This window comes from Neopelma chrysocephalum, unplaced genomic scaffold (assembly GCF_003984885.1).
Source record: "Neopelma chrysocephalum unplaced genomic scaffold, ASM398488v2 Primary Assembly neopelma1_200, whole genome shotgun sequence".
NCBI classification, from domain to species: Eukaryota; Metazoa; Chordata; class Aves; order Passeriformes; family Pipridae; genus Neopelma; species Neopelma chrysocephalum.
Window position 1 is genome coordinate 2980616 of NW_020897862.1, and position 13143 is coordinate 2993758.

Sequence of the window (13143 nt, forward strand, 5' to 3'; positions counted from 1 at the left end):
TGTTTAATGCTGGATAAAGATAGTGACAGGAGACCTGCTCGGCCACTTTGTTTCCTGAGGAAGAAACCAGCTCTGCTTTGTTTTGCAATTGGTTTTAAGCTCCTCTGAGTCCATGTGGCTTCGCCCTGCATGGGGCATTGTGTGGCTGGATGGCTCCTTCCAGCCATATGGGGCGGCTTTAATTGTAGGGGAGTGGAAATGCCACTTGACAAGGCCACTGAATTTCTGGATTTTTTTTGTTGTTGTTGTTTGTTTTAAACTGAACATTAATGTTGGGGCGTGAAGCAGGAGAAAGTGGAGAACAAAAATCTAGCGAAGTGTAGTTTCAGATGCTCCACAGACATGTTTCTTCTGGGAACTCAGTTTAAAGTCAACTGGATTTCAAACCCTACAGACAGCACTCTTCCAACGTAAAGCCGTTAATCTGCAGGCAATTAGTTCCAGACGTGCAACCAACTCCACATTTTTCTCAGTTTTTGTTCCTACAGGCAGTCGCAGTTTTTGTTGAGCACTTTTTGCCCAGTGACTGTCACAAGACAGAACGTCTGAGACGCCTTAACAGCCAGCTGAGAACGGCGGAGGAGCAGCAGCATTTCAAAGCTTTTATTTGTTTTTTCCAACCCCGTAATTTAGCAGCGTTTAAACTATTTTATAAAGATCTCTGGGACCCGGCGAAAGGTGGTTTGGAGTCCCCGGCACTCGAGTGCTCGTTGTGCTCTGGCAGGGCCGGGTGCTTGGCAGGCACTTGTGGAAATGTTGTTTGATCTGGCAGCAGGAGAGAATTGCCTTGGATTACACGAGTTTTTTCACCCCCCGGTCGCTGTTTCAAAGTGATGCATCAGCCAGTGTTGCTCGAGAGCGGATTTTAGGGCACAAACTGCGTGTGTTCACTTAAAACATCTTTCCAGAGAGAGGCAGTTGAGAATTTGTCTTGTTTTGTGGTCAGGATTTATGAATTGAGGCGAGGGCTGACGTAATCTCTCCGACCACTTCCTTTGTGTGTGTTTTGGAGTTGATAGTGCTTTGTTTTACTTAAAATAGCCAGGACTGTTTCTTGGAGTACTTTTCTATCTCCTCGCTGCTGTGGCCTTGAGTATGAGCAAGACAACTTGTTCCAGTTGTGTGTGATTATGTCCCTTTGAGGAAATGGTTCCTTCCTATTGTCACTAAGGTTCAGTGAATTGCTTGTATGCTAAGCAGATGAGACTTTAATTTTAATTAACATAATGATGTGTACAGCTGTTCTGTCGGAATGCATCGGGCTGCCTTTGCCATTTTACTACAGGTTGTAGAGAATCCCTCGGTGTGTCTCTCAACCCCTCTTTTCCTTGCTTTTATTTATGCAGAGGTGACAAGATGGGGCTTTTATCTCCCGATGTGAGTGGTTAAGAGTTCATTGCCAGAGGGCTTGAGTTTGATTTTTCTGTGTGTGTGGGAAAGAAAATAAGCTGTTTATCATTGAACTAATCCTAAACCTCCCGGTCTTTTGGGTTGAGAGGGGTTATGTTGCCTATTGTTTTGCTTGAGAGTAGCCAGAAGGAACCTCGACCTTGCTAATTTTTTAATTCTTTAATGGATGTGCAGCTTTCTAGAGCTGGCTCTGAGTGATAGATCAGTGTGTATGTGTTAATCTTTCCTCGTCCTGGGACTTTTTCAAGTGACATAGAGAGATTGTGCTGATACTGTGTGTGCTGAACTAGGAGTAAAACCAGTTTGTAAAACGCTGAAGACCAGTATTTCTGTAACTTGTTGATAAATGTGGATAATACAATATTTATACAATATTTCACCCGAGATCCAGTTACTGGTAAAAAACCCACTTGTGAAGGCAATTGCAGAAATAGGTGTATAGTGTGTTTGAGATTGTCATGAAATGCTGTTTTGGCCAAGTGATTTTCAAATTAAGGCTATTCTTTGGAGCACTGGGCTGGGCTCTGGCAGATGAATGGATTAAAAGGTGTTGACTGGAGTTGTTGGAGTCCCCAGCTCTCGGTTGTGTCACTCAGGTGGTCACTGTTACCCCAATGTGTGTCTAAATCTGGGTGAAACTTGGCTTTGAACTGCTGCTGGTCTCAACCAGGCTTGTTTAGTTCCCCAAATCCTCATTCTGATTTAGGAGGGTGCACCAGGCACAACACAAGAGCAGCTCAGGAGCCCAGCTGTGAACTGGGGGGTGATGTTGTTGAGGACTTCGCTCCCAATGGAATATTGGACAGGGCTGTGAGCACTTTCCAGACATTGGGAGGCAGAAATTCCACGTGGCCTGTGGTGTTTGATGCAAATGCTCAGCTTTTTCACCTCTCTGAAGGTACAGAGCAGCTCTGGCTCCTTTCCTGCAGCAGTGGCTCAGGGCTGTGAGCGACCCAACAAGCTGCAGATGAGTTTTATTTGGTTTTGTGACCTGTAATGTCTTGACCAAGATATCTCCCTCTGCCTTAAAATAACCTTTTTTTTTCTTGTTTGAACCTTGTGTATTCAAAGTGCCAGGCTCAGGAAATGACATCTGAGAACACTGAGTAGTTCTGTTCTGTATTTTAAGGGTAAAGAAGGGAAATGGTGTATAAATCACTGTAGTCCTAGAATAGCAAGTGACCTGATGTGAATCTTTAATATTGACAGTCAAGTGCAGGAATCTTCAAGATTCTCACCTCTGTGTGCAGAAACTGAACATTGCTTTAGAAACAGGTTGTCCAAGGGGCAGCAGAGGTGGCTTTTGGTGTATGAGGGGAGATTCTTCTATTTTCCTGATCCTGACATATCACTGAACTGCAAGTGGTGTGGATATAAGCATTCAGTGTAATGAAGATTCCCCAAATAAGATGGGAAGGCCTTTTTTGGAGTAATTTCCTAGCTAATAACATGCAGATTAAGGTGCCAGTCTTCTCTAATACATCTAAAACAAGATGATTTCAGAAGGGGAGTTTAAGGAAGAAGGGCTGTGTCAGGGAAGCTGGAATTCCAGCTGGACCTTGCTCAGCCCTGCTCCTTGTTTGGCTGATTTTCATATTGGTGTAATTCAGAATATACACAGAATAAATTTCTCTATTAGTAAAGATTGGAAAAGCCTCAAGTGATGTAACACAGTCAAGTTCTAAAGGAAAGGAGCCATGAAAAACTTGCTCTAAGCTGACTATGAAAAGTATTCACAAATGAATCAGAGGGAAATCTGCTTTTTATTCTCCAGCTTTCTTAGCAGAAGTGAAACTCTTTCCAGGAGAGTGGACAAAAATAGTATTTATTCCAAAGTTTGCCTGGGGTAGTGGTTTGAGTTCTGACCTTTGGATACAAAGTGAGAACAAATAGTGTTGAAAAATGTAAATGATTAAAACAAGCTGGCCTTCTCTAGGAAACACTTGTGACAAGTTTTGCCAAGAAAAGGTCTTGGTGATTGGATAAATGTTTTATTTGAATGGGATTTGATTGTGATGTGTAGATTTTCTTACATATAATGGGTGAGTTTGGAATTCTGGCTTTTTCTGATGTTAGCAAAAGCACAGAAGAAACGGGGGCTGTAAATTCAGCATTAACCACGTTGCTGTGCACTTCTCTTGGGAAGTGATGGCAAATTCCAAAAGGAAACTTGATTTAATTAGTCTTCTCTGAAAATAAGGATCACTTTCTTTTTCATAGGATGACAACACAGTGGGAAATAACTCTGGGCTGTGTGAGGGTTGGTTCCTAAAAGTTCGATACTTGCAGATTTTTCATTCTGTGTTTCCCCTTTTTCTTTTTTAAAATGAACTGACTGTAAAAAGCTGTGTGATAGGTAAACCTTCTACTAAAACCAACCACTCTGGGTTTAGGTAATTGCTGCTTCTCTAACACCAATTTTATACATGTAGTAAGTTTTGTTGTAAGTGCTGATTTGAATTTTCTTGAAGCTACCAGTAAAAATACTCCAGGGTTGGCAGTGTTTTCTTGGTGAATGGGCTTATTTGTAGAGATCAAAACGACTTGTTTTTTAAATAAAACCGAAATTTTGTTAATAGCAGTAAGTGTTTGAGCAGCATCTGGAGTCTGATAAGCCTTTATTCTGTGTAGATGCTTAAAATTTAAACCACTTTGTGGTTGGAATGTTACTGTCAGGTTTGGTGCCAAGGTCACAGCCTTGGTTTTGCTCATTGTTGGGAACTGGAGAAAATGCAGAGTTTTGCCATTCCATTTGATCTTTTAATCCACAGTTCTGCCCCAGTTTTGTCTCTGTCCATACCCCTCAGTCAAATTACAGCAGTAAAAGGTTCTAAAACTCAAAACTGAAGTAGCTTCGGGTTCTTTCTTGGGGAGGTTTCAGTGTAATCAGTCTGCAAAGTCAACACAGTCACCTCAACCAGGACCAATGTGCCCCTTCCTCTGAGGGTGGGGAGTTCACAGCCTTTGTGTCCTTGCCCTGGGTGGGGTTTTTAACCCAGTGATTTGTATTTTTTCACGTGGTGAAGTTTCTTGCATTTCCTCAGTGCCTGATGAGCAGGAGCTGCCCCAGCCAGCAGTTCAATTCCAAGGCAGTGTGGAAATGACTGAGCCATAATACGAGTCAATACAATTCAGGCACTTAAGGTTGGGGACTTTTTTTTTTTTTTTGAGTTTGACACAGTAACAGATCCCTCTGGAATTTACCCTTCCAAGCAGTCAAAACACACCGTGCTCGCTCCATTTCCTATTGAAATCTAACAAAGAAGCCAAAAATCAGATTTCCATTTCCTGGTAATAAAGCTATTCCTTTGAGATCAGAGCTGGGAATGGATTTTTTTTATATATATATATAGCAGTTCCTGCTTAATAATTGAATGTTCTTTGGTGTCTTGTGTGCTGGGGTGTGAGAGTGTGAGGCAGAGCACATCTACCCTGGGTGTTCAATATTAGACTGCTGTAATTGGCTTAAGGTTGTGGACTAGTAGGGCTTGTAGTTCAGGCTGGTATTAAAGAGTTAAGAGCAGCCCAAGGTTACTGGATCATCTGGAAGCCAATTGCCCTTTCCCAGTGTCATAAAGTAATTATGAATAGTGTATGAAAACGGGGTGCAGTCTGTTCCAACATCACTGCCTGTCTTTCCCAGGAATTGCCTTGTCCTCCTTTGTGTTGAGCTGATGATTTGCATACTCAGGGCGTGTTTGAGATTTGCCACTTGCAGCTGGAAATGGGAGGTGTGGCTTTAAAACCCCCCAAACGATGCCATCCTGTTGGGGAGGTTTTCCATGAGGTTTTTCAGCTCCTGATAACGTTTCACTTGGGTCTGTTCTCTTTAAACAAGCACATACCCCTGGGGCTGAGGGAATTGGGAGTATGGTCTGGTTTAAATTGGGAGTGTGCTCTGGTTTAAATTGGAAGGATTCTTTCCTGACTGGATGTAGTAGTTGCAGCTGAGCAGGGCTCTTGCAGCTTCATCTGTTGCTGGGGTGTTTCTGTGCTGCCCTGACACGAGAAAAGGTGTTGCTTGGAAAAAAAAATCAGTCCTCATGCTCTGTTTTTAACTCAAGTAGCACGTGATCGAGTCCTCCTGTGAATTTTTAAGGTTAAAAAATAAGTTTTAGTCTAACTTGCCTCTGTGCACAAATGAGATCTGGGGTTTGAGTGACTCAATTTGTGACTAAAATATTGTTAAGGTGAAAGATAAGTACAGCTGGGATGTCTAAATCCAACCAGAAATGATGGTTTTGCTGGAATTCAGCACCATGTCCTGCTTCCAGCTACCACCAAGGTTTTTTTTCCAGTGGGGTGAGAATGAGAGTGGACAAGTGCCAGTGGTGACCTCCCTTAGCAGGTCACTGTTGTCTGCTGGTACTTGAGAGTCAGGGGCTGGATTTGAGGGACCAAGAGTCCAAGGTTTGCCCTGGAAAGATGTTTGAGCTCCATGGAGCTGGGAAAAGCACTTCCTGTGGATTTTTAAAGCACTGAGTCAGTCACAGAAATGGGAATGAAACTCGACATGTACCTCTGAACTTCAGAGCTGGACTTTTCTAACCAATGCTGCTGTGTAAAGTTCTGCTTTGGCACAGAACTTTATTGAATCCATGCTTTTGGCTGGGTGCTTTTCCTCTGAGGATGCACTGTGGGATCTGAGATGCCAAAGGTAAACAGAACTATCTTGTTCTGTTCCATTCCTGGGGGAATTCACAGTGGTTTAGGATTTCAGGAGCGTGACAGGATTCCTGACAGTGAAATCTTTGAACATCTTCCAGTTCATTTGGAGCAGAGGGAATTTTTAGGGAGAAATTCTAAGCATTGTATGTCAGGGTGATAAAGTTCTGAGGTCATTTTTTACCCTGTGGATCCCACTTTATGTGGGTCTCATGGGAGAGCTCTTCCCTGGAAGTCTTAAAGTTTATTAACAGTTCTTCTTAGGCAGATAAACAAGTGCTTTAGTCCTGTAGATAAGTGTGTGGAGAGATGATGAGTAATAAAACCTTCCCTGGGATTATCTTTAGGAGACAGTTGAAACTTTTCCTGCCTCTTCCAGCCTAAATTGTGCATGTGATGACTGTTTTTGGTTTTGAAGCACAATATGTGAGCAAGACAGTGGTTGTGTTTGGGATTTTGGTTTTTTTTTTGGTCTAGGTTTATACAGGGATCTTTTTCTTAGAACTCTTGCCGTGGTTTTTGCTTTGTTTGGGGTTTTTGCTTTGCTTTGATGTGTTGTTTTTTGAGGGTTTTGGTTTGGTGCTTTTTTTTTTTTTTTCCCTCTCCAAGAAGGCTTTTAGTTTGTGGGAGGGTGTTTTTTTTTAAACTCTAGAGCAGTGTGTGTGTAGTTCTCCCTGTCTGGAAAGCAGTGGACAAAGAAATAATATGCACAGCACTACTGAAAAATCATGACAAGTTTTTCACTTGGGCTGGGAACTTGAGAAAACCCTTCATCCCTTCATAGGAGTTTTTTTTTTCCTTCTTGGTCTTATCAATACAATTTGAATAAAAACTAGTACATAATTATTTTGAAATGTCACTTAAACCAAAGTTCCTTCTGATTCAAAGGCCAGATCAGCATATGTTAAGGAGTAGTCAGCAAGTAATAAATCTCACCCTGGCTGTGTGTGTTATCTCAAGGGAGAGGCTGCAGGACTGGAGGAGAAAACAGGGCTAATCCCTCAAGTGCTGGCTGGATTTAATGAGGTCCCAGTTGCTTGGGTAACTGGCACCTGGTGAATTTTCTTCTGGAGTATTTTGAAAGTAGCTCTTCAGTCAGCTCCTGATTAGGTCTGTGTTGCAGGGAAACCCTTGGTGCCAGGGCATCCTTCTGAACTCCTGCTCCAGTCAGGGAATGTTCACCTGCTGTAAATGATGGGAACTTCACCCCCAGGTGTCCTCAGAGCTGGAAAACTCCAGTGCCCCAGAACAATAACCAGTCATGGCATTTGTTTTGCTGTCTGTGGTTGCTAAAGGATCACCTCAGGGTTTTATTGGAAAGGACAAGTGAGATATGGGAACGCTGGTTCGTGTAATTGTGGGAATAAAGAAGGTCTTCAAAGACTTTACTTGGTCCCAGCTGGATGAAACACTGCTGGGAACAGCTTCTGGTGCTCTCTTCAGTCTCATGTTTGGATTGACAAGAAGCTGAACATGAGCCAGCAGTGTGCCCAGGTGGCCAAGGAGGCCAATGGATCCTGGCCTGGCTCAGGAACAGTGTGGCCAACAGGTCCAGGGAAGTGATTCTTGCCCTGGACTCAGCGCTGGTGAGGCCACCCCTGGAGTGCTGTGTCCAGCTCTGGGCCCCTCAGTTCAGGAAGGACATGGAGGGGCTGGAGCAGGTCCAGAGAAGAGCAACAAGGCTGGGGAAGGGACTGGAGCACAAGTGCTGTGAGGAGAGGCTGAGGGAGCTGGGGCTGTTCAGCCTGGAGAAGAGGAGGCTCAGGGGAGACCTCCTCACTCTCTGCAACTCCCTGACAGGAGGGGGGAGCCAGGGGGGGGTTGGTCTCTTTTCCCAGGCAAGGATCAGCAAGACAAGAGGGCTCAGGGTCTTCAGCTGTGCCAGGGGAGGTTTAGGTTGGATATTAGAAAGAATTTCTTTGCAGAGAGGGTGCTCAGCCATTGGAATGGGGTGCCCAGGGAAGTGGTGGATTCTCCGTCCCTGGAGGTGTTTAAGAAGAGACTGGATGTGGCATCAGTGCCATGGGCTGGGAACCACAGCGGGGTTGGATCAAGGGTTGGACTTGATGATCTTGGAGGTCCCTTCCAACCCAGCTGATTCTGTGATTCTATGATATAGGGTTGAAACTGTGTGAGCCCTGTGAGCTGCTCCTTTTTTTACAAACAGTGCTTCAAATCTCCTCAGAAATTCAACTGGTTGTTGCCCAGGAGCAGTAACACGGCTACAAAGGAGGGCAATTTTTCAGTTATCTTTGAAACTATGTACTGGTTTGGTTTGGTTTTTTTTAAAAGAAACTTCTCTGACTTTCAGAGGAGTGAACCAGACCTGAGGGGAGGAAAACATGTGGAAGTTTGTGCAGTGAGGAGTCACTGGACAGCTGAGAAACGTTTGTGTGCAGCACAAAAACCAGTCAGGAAAGTGTTGTAGGTTCCTGTGGGAAGTTCACCTCGGGCAACTGTGATGCCTTCAGGGAGGTGTAAAGGACACCTGGCTGTATTTTTGGGATGAAAAGATGTTAGAAGCCAACTGCCAGCATTGACAGCTTTGGTTTCCATCACTTGAGGTCAGGCAGGAGATCATCTGATCCCGTGAAACACTTTGCAAAGACCTTTTAACACGTGTTTTGGGATCTTCAGGGAGAGCACAGAGGGATAATGAGCTGTTGGAGGTTTGCTGCAAACCCATTTTTGAGCAGCACACCTCTGTCTCACAACTCTGGGCTTTCATTCTTTGCCTTGCACGCAGTATTTTGTTTGCTTTTCAGATAATATTCCTGCTGCCTCGTGTAGCAGTGTCAAGATCAAAGGTCATCCTTGCACTGGTAGGGTTTTACCACTTTAAATACTGAGTATTTATTGCTGTTTTCTCTAAGTGCAGTAAAGGAAGTGAGATGTAATTGAATCCCTTTCAGTTGTTAAGTGTTATGAAATGATGAGGAATATGCTGACCATTTGCTGCAGACAGTCTATAATACGAGACAGGGATCAAGCCTGCATTTCACACATGAATAAGCACAGTTAATCTCCTGATTACAACAGCCCTGCCCGGCTGGGAAGGGAGGCTTTGGGGGGAAGGAAATTCTGACGTCTGCTCTGTCATTAACTGAAATAAGCTGCTCCTCAGAGAAAATGAGACCCAGGCCTGAAATTAAAGGCAGTTTCTCTAGACAGAAATATCATCTGTCTTGATCCTTGTACAGAAAGTGTTTTAAAACAGCGGACGAGAAAAAAAATCTGTTAATTCTGATAACGTGGTACCTTCTCCTCCCTCTTTAAAAGAGGAGAATTTCTTTGTTTCCACTCTTGTGGAATTTTATGGAGCACTTGAGTGGTGCAGCTTTAGTTAGTCTTGCAGATAGTCCCTAAATCTCAGGATGCTGCTTTCTTTAGAGAGAAATTGCTTTAATTACAGTGGGAATGTCTGGTCAGGGCTCATCCTGGGAGCCCACCCTACACTTACTCTTCCATTTTGAGGAGCTCAGATCCACAGGCAGTTGTCTGGAGTTTAAATAAAACACTTAATGTGGCTGAAGACCAGAGGTTTTGCCTTTGCTGCTCCCAAAAATAGCCCCGATCTAGTTTTGGTTTGGGTGATTTAAATAAAGCTTTTCTGGAAGATGAAAGGTTTGTGGGGGAACAGCTGAGCCTTCAGCCACTGAAAAATGGAATTCCCAGTGGAGAAAAGCACAGCTAAATCCACCCAGGGAGTGACAGTTTGGGAGATATTTGTAGCCACGTTGCAGAGATGGAGGTGCCAAAATAAAATTTAGAATTGGAAACTGAAATGAGGTGTGGGCAGAGCTTTGGGTGTAGTTACACTTGGAGTTGCCTGCAAGGCAGCAATGGGCTCGTTCTAATAAACACACACAAATGAAGGTTTTCAGTATTATACAAAACTCATCTCTGTCTTAAAATAAGTGACTTAGAGGCAGGTATAGGGATGTGATCTATTGGTAACATTGATAAATATCCTGTAAAACCAGGGCTGTTGTCAAAGGGACACAATTCTGTTTCATTGACCCTTAGCTTGGTTGTTATTGTGTACCAGCAATTTCTCTTCATGCTTTGATTTCTTTGTTGGTTTTCCCCAGATCTGAATTTACAGCACTTGGCAATGTTTATATTTTACCTATTTTAGTAAACATGCTACAGATTTCTCTTTTTATTTGCCACAGACTTGCCTGTCAAGAGATCCATATGCATGCTTTCAACCCTTTTTTCTTCTCAAAATCTGGTGTCTTTTCGCTGAAACCTCTGTCAGCAAATGAGTGGGTTTTTTTTACAATACTTGATTATTCATCAGGGGAAAATGTGATTTATTTGTTGGGGTATGGGTGCTCCCTTGGCTGGTCTGTGGTGGGATGGTGGAATAGCTCCACTGCCTCTGGTTTAGGTTCTCCACCCTAATCTCACTTTTTGTCTCTTCATCTGCATTTTGTTGGCTGAATGGTTCCCCTGCCAATCCAGTTGTGTAGGTGTGGTGGCTGGAAGGAAAGCAGAGTGATTGTGCCTGATAAAACCCAGCACAAGGTGGGATTGTTGGGGTGTCCTGTGCAGGGCCAGGAGTTGGCCTTTAATGATCCTTTTGGGTCCCTTCCAGCTCAGGATATTCTGTGATCCCGTGATAGAATCTGTTCAAAATAATCTGCTGTGTATAACAACGAGGGGTTTTTTCCTGTTTTAAATGTTGTTAAGCAACCTCATAATGCAGATGTTTCCTTGGCTCCAAATGACTCCAAGTTCCCCAGATAACAGTTCTTGTTACAGAAGCAGCTCCTGCAGGTCCCGTGGGCCTGTTCTCCCCTAACAGCCTTTAGCAGGAGGGAGTTATCTTGCATTATATGGTCATTTTTTAAAGCTCTGCTTTTTAATGGTGCTATGGGATGACTACTTTGCATTACTCAGCCCTATTTTGTGGTAATCATTGCCATTAGCCTGGCTGACTTCAGAGAAGCAGCAGTAAATACACGGCTTCATATTTACTGCCTGTGGATCATTGTTTGTTCCCGTGTGTGTTATGACTGCAGAGGCCATTAAAGCACCTTTTTGAATGGCAAGAGGAGTTCTAATAAAGAACTCCCACTTTAATAGGGTGGATCAATGTGGGAATTTTTGTGCTCTGCTCCCAGCTCTGTACCTTGGTTACTCTGGGCTTTTGAGGTCACCACTGAACCACTCGGCCCTGAAGGTCCTCGGGGTGTGTGATGGAGCAAGAAGGGATTTGGGAGAGGCTCCTGCAGTGGTTTGGCTGTCACAGGGCTGGTGACCAGTGTGCAGACAGCCCCAGTGTCCTGCTGTTTGCTGCAGCCCTCACCAAACACTGAGAGAACAGAAAGCACAGCTCGTTTATCTGCTAAATTTGGGAGCCCAGAAACTTTCTAAGACTGTATTGATCTTATGTTGCTGCTCTTGAACTAGTGTGGGGTGAAGTTTGTGGCTTATTTGGAACATTACTTTTCTGGTAGCCTGTGTGTAAAGCTGTGTGAAAGCAGGTGTGTTCTCAGAGAGCTGCTCTCAGGTCACTGTTGGGAGTGTGGTCCATAAATTGCCCACTGGTTTTTGGAGGAGGCAGGAGCTGATGTGCTCACTCCAGATATCATTCCCAGTGTTCCCTGTGGCCAAAGCTGACTGTCTTGTTAAATGTTGTTCTTGGTCCTTCCTGAATTTAGGAGCTCTTGCAAGTAAAAGTTGTTCTACTTGTGCTGGAATAACACAAAGGGAAATGTTACTTTGCTGTCTTAGATCCTTCCCACTTCAATCCTTAAAAATCCTCATGATTGCCTGATAAACCTGGCAATTTCCTCCTGAAAAATTGACTCTGAAACCATGCAAAACATCCTGGTGACAAATGCAGAAATAGTTTTGCCTTGGGAAATCTGGCTTTGCTGCTTTCCCCCAAGTTCTGTGGCATCACCACCGTGTTGAAGAGAGGGATTTAGGATCTTATCTGAGCTGTCACCCTGCATAGCTCGTCTGTCAAACAGCCCCTCGACCTGGATTTGGGGATGATGCCATGACATCCCAGTGTGTCAGTGTGAGGGTGGAATGTGCAGTGGGAGGGCAGCACCAGAAACTGGGATTTCAGGCCTGGCAGCTGCGAGACACGGCTCAGAAATGTGAGATCTCCCCTCAGAAATGTGAGATCTCCCCGTTTGCTTTGCTCGGGTCACGGTGGGTAAATAGCAGGGCAAGGAAAAGGTCGGTGTCTGTCATGGGAAACACCTGGAATTGTGTGCCTGGATTCCAGGGTCACCTCGGGGCTGGGAGATGCTGATGAAGTCAGAGCCTGTCGGGTGCTTTGTCTGCACCCTGGAGCCATCAGGGGTGATTGGCCCAGAGCAGTTCTGATGAACAAACACACTTTTAATTGCCTGTTCTTCGAGGGCTTACAAGGGCTGTAAATGTGTAACTCGGTGACCATTCCTGCCCACAGTGTTCCAGCGGGTGTTTGTGTTACAAACTCGCAGGGAAGGAGATAAGGAAGACAACTGATAAGAGGCACATAAATCATTGGAGAGGCTCCTGAGAGCTTTTTAAGACTTTCAGCAAACTTGCCTCCAGAAGGGTCACACACTTGGCCTCTGAGCATTCAAGGACAGGCAGCAGGACCCTTCAACACCAGCAGGATTGGTCCAGTCCTCACACCCGGGAAGTGCCCGAGAACAGGGCAGGAAAATTAATGTTAGTGCTGAACAATGCATTAATAGCCCAGGGAAGAAGCTGGTGTGTGGTTTGTGCTCCTGGCAGGGAGAGCTCTGTGTTCTGGCTCTGTGTGTGGGAGCTGGGTGGAAAATACTGCAGGTAAACACAGCAGGAGCTGGAAGTTGGGGTGAGTACCTTCAGCAAAATCTCACTCCAGGCATGAAATACTGTCCTAGAGTGATGGTAGAAAGCTCTTGCTGTATCTTTTCTCCTTTTGCTTTCCTTTTTTCTTTTGCTTTTCCTTTTGCTTTCCTTTTTATTCTTTTGCTTTCCTTTTTTCCTTTTGCTTTCCTTTTTTTCCTTTTGCTTTCCTTTTTTTCCTTTTGCTTTCCCTTTCCCCCTTTTGCTTTCCCTTTCCCCCTTTTG

The 13143-nt window shown here is 44.3% G+C and overlaps 1 protein-coding gene across 1 annotated transcript in view; it reads left to right on the plus strand.

Annotated features, from left to right (window-relative positions):
- Window positions 1–12628: 12628 nt before the first annotated feature.
- The window catches only part of RERE (arginine-glutamic acid dipeptide repeats), a gene marked incomplete at its 3' end in the record, with an annotated part of 7155 nt that continues 6640 nt past the window's right edge, over window positions 12629–13143 (plus strand). The window contains exon 1 of the mRNA XM_027702932.1: window positions 12629–12904. The remainder of the gene's footprint in view (window positions 12905–13143) is intronic.